Raw genomic sequence first — 7,711 nt, 5'->3', positions numbered from 1 at the left:
CCACCCACCCATCTGTCCATTTATCCATCCAATCATCCATATGTTCACCCACCCATCCATCCACCCGTCTATCCATCCATCCACAATCCATCCATCCATCCACCCACCCATCCATCCATCCACAATCTATCCACCCATGTATCCATCCATCCATCCATCCATCCACTCACCCACCCATTCATCCACCCATCCACCCACCCATCCATCCATCCATCCATCCATCCACAATCCATCCACCCATCTACCCACCCACTCATCCACCCCTCTATCCTTCTATCTATCCCTCCCTGACCTTCTGTCCCTTGCTCCCATGGATAAGCAGTTACTGATCACGTAAGATGCACCATGCACTGGTTTAGGCCCCAGTGGTTTTCTCCACGCCTTACTCAGTGTCCCCCTGGGACATCCCCTAGGATCCCTAGACTCAGCATCTTCCTGCCCGTCCCCCACCCCATGTCCCCACCTCAGGGACAATTTCACCGTTGCTCACCGCCCCTGAGGCTGGGATCGCAGCACCGGCCTCACCTCCTCCGCCTTCCCTCTCCGCAGCCTGTGGGTCTTCACGTTCTGCCCATTCTCCCCCTCGGGCCTCTCCCCCATCCATCCTCAGGTCTCCTTTTCTACCATCTGGATCACTGTTTCACTCTCCTCCCAGCCCCCATTCCCAATCCCACAGCCGCCTGAGATCTGGCCGTGCCCCTCCCCACTCATTCACCCCGCGTAGCTCCCTGCTGCCGGGGAGGGAAGGCCCAGCTCCGCAGCCCGGCATGCAAGGCCCACCAGGGTCTGGCTACACTCTCGTCTCCCTCTGCTACCTCACTCACCTCCTCCTGCCTTTAGCTCTGTCACACCCAGCACATTCCCACCGCCACACCTGTGTCTGCACAGTACCTTCTGCCAGGAATGCCCTCACCACCATCTCTCTGAGCTGAAAGCCTTAGCATACCCCCAGGCTTGGCTGAAATGCCACTTCCTCCAGGGAGCCCCACCCCGCCGCCCCCAGCCAGGGCCCGCTCCCTGCTCCCTGAGTTTCCATCCAAAGACCAGGCACCGCCACCCTGTCTTTGGCTCTAGGCCTCAGGCTCTCGGAGCCTCTCAAGGCCACCAGGGGCAAAGGTGGACCGAAGCACCGTGTCATCAGCTTGTGTGAGGCTGGGGTGTGACACTCACTAACTGAGTGAAGTGACCTCCCAAAATAGCAGCCTCTCATGGATGACAGACAGAGGCTGATCCTGCGGGTAAGCTCTGAACCACTGCATTATCCTGTCACGTCTCTTCGTCCTCATGCGGTGACCGTCCCTCTCCGAGCCTGTATCCCCATCTGTAAGATGGTGATCATGGCACTTCCTTCTTCATAGGCTTTTTGGGAGGACTCCAAATGGCTGTTATCTTGAGCTCTCGGCTCAGCGCTGCAAATTTACAGTAGTTTGCTGTATGACCTTGGGGAAAGTACTGTCCCTCTCTGAGCCATGGCTTTTCCTTCTCTTGACTTCCAGAATGAGCAGCAGCCCAGCTCTACCCTGCTCTTGGAGGGGCAGCCTCAGGAGCCCCCAGGGGAGGCTCTGAACACCCCATGTTTGCCTGCCCAGGAGAAGAAAGGATGGAAGAGAGGAAGGATTTCCAGAAGGTAGGAAAGTGCTGGGACCTGGAGCCGGGGTGGGGTGGGGAGCTGATGGGTGCGGTCAGGTACTGATTGTCTCAGGCTCAAGTGAGAGGCGGGGCCGGCGGTGTTGGCTGCCTTCATTCACTTAGTTGCAGAGACCATTCATTCATTCATTCATTCTTTCTTTCTTTCTTTCTTTTTTTCATGCACTCACTGAAAGAATTGCACTGACTCCTTTAGGGGTTAAGCCCACAAGCTCTGCAGCCCAGGTTCGAATCCTTGTGCTGCTTCACTCCAGCTCTGTGGACAAGTCCATTCACCGCCCCGTGCCTCCGTTCCCCCATCTATAAAGTGGGGGGGCATGATGGTGACCCCTTCAGCCCTCTGTGCTGCCCGGGTCTGCCCCCCTTCCCTGGCCCTGCTTTCTGTGTCTCCCCAACTTTCTTCTCCGGGGCTCCCCGCCCTTCCCCTCCTCACTGCCGACATTCCCGGCCCGGGCGCTCCGGGAAACATTCCGTGGTTTGCAGCAGACTGTCCGGCTCCTCGGTCCCTCAGATGTGGGCAGAGTGGGCGGCGGCCGGGCGGGCGCGGGCCGGGGGCTGGGGAGACTACGTGCCCCCCGAATCCCACCCCAGCTCCGGGCACACGGCGGGGGAGGCAGCAGGCGGCACTCACAGACGGGCAGAGGGACCCCCTCGGCAGATGGGGGAGGCCCTCTCCTGCTCACAGCCCTCCCAGGGCTCCCTAGTGCCCCTGGAATAAAACCCCAAGTCGTCCCCACAAGCCCACAAGGCCCTGCACGACCTACCCTGTCTCCTTCCTGCCCTCCCCTCCTCCCTCTCTCCCCCTTGCTCACTCTGCTCCAGACACACGGGCCTCCTGGATGTTACTCCAACACGCCAGGCCCAGTCCTGCCCCAGGACCTTTGCACGGGCTGTGCTCACTACCTCCAGCCCTTTGGTCCCTGAGATCACTCAGGTTGCAACTCGGAGAGGCCTCCCTGCCCACCTGGCTTCCTCCTCAGGCCCATTACCCGCCCCTTTAATGTCTTTGCAGACTTCCTCCCAATTTGGAATTCTCTCATGCATTTATTCATTTTCTCTCTAACTCCCTAACCCCCAACTGGACCATGAGCCCAAGAAGGGCAGGGCTGGGTCAGCCTAGCTCACAGCTGACACGTAATAGGCACTCGCTGAACAGGTGGAGCAGCCACGGAAGTCCTCCTGGAATCTAACCACAATCTCTCCTGCTTTAGCTGTGTGTCAGTTCCTGACCTGGGCACAGCCCTTAACGGTTTGCCAGACACCTCCATGGTCATTGGCTCACTGGATTATCCCACAAAGACCCTGTAGGAGAGAGGCTTTATTCTTCACGCACCCTCCCCCATTTTACAGATGAGGAAACTGAGGCAGCAAGAAGTGAGATAATTTGCTCTTTGCATGAATGAACAGAGACTGAATAAATGTAGCAGCATTATGACTTTTGAGGGCCTGATGCATTTGGCCTTCCTCCCTAAAAAATAAAATTATTAAAAATTATGTTTTCTGGTTGTGTTGGTATACACGTAAATATAATTCAGGCTAGATGTATTGCTATATATTCATTATTATCATATTTTGCGTTCTTCTGGTTGTAAAATAAATAAATAAATAAATTTAAATATTTCTGAGGGCACTGAAAGTCCCATGGACCCTGGGCGCTGCGCCTCCCATGGCTGCAGGAGATGGGAGTCTGCCTGGGATTTGGGGGCCGAGGCTGGAATCTGTGGCTCCTACTCACACTTCCCTGTCCAGTCCCACATTTTGAATGCTGCCTGGGGGTCCCTCACCCACCTAGGGATCTTTGCTGCTCTGAGCATAAAGAGACCTTTTTAGAATGGCCTGGTCCTCTCTACTTAAAAGGATGGAATTCCCACCAAGCCTCCTGTGACGGATGCCTCATTATCTTTCAGCCAGGGGGGTGATAGTCCTTACCAACGTTGAACTGACCCCTGTGGAGGCTGAGCTCTGCCCTCTGGGGTTGCACAGACCACCTTCCCAGCTCCCGCATCAGCTTCCTGTGCCCAAGGGCAGCCCCACCTGGGGACATTTGAGAACTGTCTTGGGTCTGCCTGTTTCAGCTCTTGTGTTGGGGGCTCCATGTGGGTGGGGCTGGGGCTGATCTTCTGTGGGGTGTCCAGATGACCCAGCTTGGGACTGAGCCCAGAGCAAGGTGGTGAATTGAACCAAATTTGCCCAAGCATCTTATTAGGGCTGAAGCCCTGAATCTCTCAATCTTTCTCCACAGGCTGCTGAAACCCATCCTCTTTCCTCTTCTGGATATACCGCAGTTTCGCAGTTTGATACCTGTCCTTAGCTGATTAGTGGATCCATAACCTCCTCTGTACTGGGGCCTCTACCTCTATTGATAAGACCTCAAGTTTGCACAGAACAATTCTCCTTGTCACAGACTGCTTGACATTCCCAGGACCCCGGAGAAAGGTGATGCGGAATCACTCTCTCACCTCTGACCTCTAGCCCCAGGCCTCTTCTCCAGTTCTCAGCTCTGCCCTCCACTTGCCCTGTGACTTTAAGCAAATCACGCCATTATCTGAGCTTCCAATTTAATCATCAGGTTCTTGCCTTTCTTCATCAGAAACCCACCCACTTCCCTCCACCCCCAGGCCCCCATCATGGCTGGCCTGGATGCTGCCCTGGCCTCCCCTTGGTACCAGCTGCCACGTCAGCCTCAGGCTATCCCTTCTCCCCACAGAAGCCCAAGGGAGCTTTAAAGAATGTAAAACAGGCCCCGCCCCTCCTCTGCCCACAGCCCTCCAGTGTTCCCACCTCCCTCAGGGTAAAAGCCTGAGTCCTCTCCATGGCCCACACAGGCCTGCACGACCCTGCCCCATCCCCTCCCTGCCCTCCCCTCCTCCCTCTCTCCCCCTCCTCACTCTGCTCCAGACACACGGGCCTCCTGGCTGTTCCTCGAACATGCCAGGCCCCATCCTGCCCCAGGACCTTTGCATGGGCTGTGCCTGCTGGGGATGCTCTTCCCCCTTCTCTTCTAATGAATTCTGTCATCCATCTGCCAGGTCTCAGATGAGATGCCACCTCCTCAGTGAAGCCCTCCTAGATTGCCCAGCCTAACTCAAAGCCCCCAGCTCCTTAGAACCCCTTCCACAATCATAATTAAGTCCGATTTTGTGCACTGATACTTTTATTTTCCGTCTCCCTCACTGCAACATCAGCCCCAAGAGGACAGTGGTCTTTGTCTGGGTCACTGCTGTGTTCTCAGCAGGAGAACAGGACTGGAGACACAGCAGGTGTTTAATCAATGTTGGCTAAATGAGGAATGAAAAATGAAACCAACGTGTGATGCTACTCAGGGATGTGGGAACATCTCTGTCCTCATGGACCCCAAAACCTTGATACTCTATAACTCCCGCTTCACCCAACCCACCTGAGTCACCTGAACCCCAGGGGCAGCAGTAATGAGGGGTCGTGGGAGGTATTCCACCCAAGGCCCAGCTCTCCTTGGAGAACACTTGCTGAGAAGCCTGAGACATCTAGGCCCCAAACCCATTTCCCTGATAGGGGAACCTGAGGACCAGAGAGGGCAAGCCACTGGCCCAAGATCACACAGCACACCCAGGTTCAGACCTAGAACTGTATAGGTAGGTAGAAGATTTCAGAGTTCCACTTTGGGTGGCAGGCCAGCTCCTGGAGGGACAGAGGGGTGGATGGACGGCGGGGCAGACAATGGTGCACAGGCTTGTGGTTTCATGCTGGCTGGAGAGCCTCAGACAGCAAACACCCAGCCCCCAGGTGCCACAGCCTGCCTTGCCCCAGAATGTCTTCTCTCCCATCAGTTGGGTCCTGACTCAGGGAACATGGCCATCCCCCTCAAAGTTTCCAGAAGGGTGCCCAGTCTTAAGGGTGGATGCTACAGGGCGCCCACTCCCTCCCCAGGGTCTGGGGGCACAGAAACAGGCAGAGGTGTGGCCAGAGTCCCACAGCAGCTCAGACCATGAGTCTCCCATCTCCTGTCTGTTAACCTGAGCCCCCCACCCAGCGCCCCTAGCCCCCAGACCTCGCTCTACTCAGAACTTCCCATCGTAGGCCCTGGGGCAACGGAGTCATGGCTACTGCAAGGTTTCAGATCCAGCTAACATACTGCAAACCTTCCCAGAGGACGGCCAGCCTCGGCACCCTCCTGGCCACAGACATCGGCACATTCGGACTCTTAACCGCCTCTGGGCAGCCCTGGCCGCGCTTCCAGGTGGAAGACTCCAGAATGGCTTTCTCTCCATTGTCTGGCCTTGGTTTCCCCGCTTCTGACCACCTCTCCTCCTTTTCCAAATGCCCAGGGAGGGGTCACTGCTGCCGTCAACCATGTCTGACCCCCCTTCACCAATGTCCAAGCGTCCCCTAATCCGAGAGGCCAGAGAACGGGGCGAGAAGCCCTTCGGCTCCCCGCTGTCCCCTCCTGCTCCCCAAGACTTCCACCCGAGCCCCACCCGGCACTGGTGGGTGCCTTCCCACTCACCATCCACCACATCTTGGCCGTCATGTCGTAGCAGAGCTGCCATTTGACCGAGGTCTCGCCCGGCTTGCTGGACACCAGGGGCCCAGGCACCTCCATGCTTGGAAGGAGGCAAGGGCAGCCCGAGCTGCCTCACTCGGTCAGAAGCACAGGCTGGGCCGGCCGCCTGGGGTGCAGGTCCGGGGTCCAGACTTCCATAGCCCCAAGCGAGGGGCTTTCTCTGGGGGAGTCGGAAGAAGGTGCCGGGGACTCTCAGAGCTGGAGATCACAGGCTTGAGAGAGAGGGGGAGGGATGCAGATGTATTGGTCTGAAACACACCAGGCCAGTCTCTTGCAAGTGGCCACCCACAGCCCAAGGAGGCCGTCGCAGGCCGTAAGTAAGTGTGTGTGTGTGTGTGTGTGTGTGTGAGAGAGAGAGAGAGAGAGAGAGAGAGAGAGAGAGCGAGAGAGAGCGGTCGGTACGTGGATTTGTGAATGAGCCTCTGATTGGGAATACCCCCCTCCCACCCCCGGAAGGCGTCTGGCTTGTCCTTTTCCCCCTCCCCTGCTGATTCGCCTTCCCATCAACTCCATCAGGGAAGAAAGCTCTGGGGCCAGAGGGAGTTGGGGTTCATGCAGCGGGGGGCCTCGACCCTCTCTCCCTCCCTCCCACCCACCCCTGTCTTGGATGCTGGCTGGGGAGGTTCCCCGGGCCCCGAGGCCTCATTAACTCCAGGCGGGGCCCTGAAGCCAAGGCACAGCAGATGGTACTTTTGAGAGGTGGGGAGAGAGAGGCACTCTCGGTGCACAAAGAGGATGGCGTCCGAGGGCCCTGGATTGTTGAGTCCTGGCTGTGTGATCTCGGACCAGTCCCTGGGCCTCTCTGGGCTTCACTCTCCCTGTCCTGAAGATGTCAGCTGACCACTGAGGACAATGGTACGGGTGGGGATGGGGGATGAGACAAAATGCAGACGCGCATAGAAGGGGGTGGGATCATCGTCTCACTTTTTTCCTTCCTTCTCCCAATTTCTGAGCAGAAGCAAGCCAGGGGGATTCTTTTGATCTCATCATCTAATGGTGGTTGTGCATCTATGGAGCGCCGAGGGTGTGCCTAAGCTCGATGAGAAGGGGCTGGTCTCTGCTCTGTGTGGGCTGATGCCCTGGCCCGACACTGGCAGTAGGAGAGACTGAAGGTGGACAGCAGGAAGAACCCCCCGGCCTGGCCAGGGGCTGCTGGGAGCTCTGAAGTGGCTGCAGCGAGGTCTGGCTGGAGAGCGTGTGGCGTCTGGTTTTCCACTGGGCTTTCAGCCTGCCAATTAGGAGTGGACAGAGGGAGTGGGAGATGGTGGCAGTAGGACTGGACATGAATGGGGACCGAAGCTGACCCCTGTGGCATCGGGAGTGAGCACAGTGGCACACCAGGAATGGCTGCCCCAGGCCCGCCCCTTCTGCTCTGCCACAGACTTAGCGGATTCTTCCTAAAACATGGCTCTGACGGGTTCTCTTTCCCGCCTACCACCCTCCATGCTCCCCAGGCCCCCACTGAGACTGGGCCTGGCTTCCTCCTGGTCCCCTCTGTCCGGCACACCCTTCCTCCTTTCATTA

This window comes from Mesoplodon bidens (assembly GCF_964165515.1).
Source record: "Mesoplodon bidens genome assembly, chromosome: 4".
Lineage (NCBI taxonomy): Eukaryota > Metazoa > Chordata > Mammalia > Artiodactyla > Ziphiidae > Mesoplodon > Mesoplodon bidens.
This window is presented reverse-complemented; position numbering follows the sequence as displayed.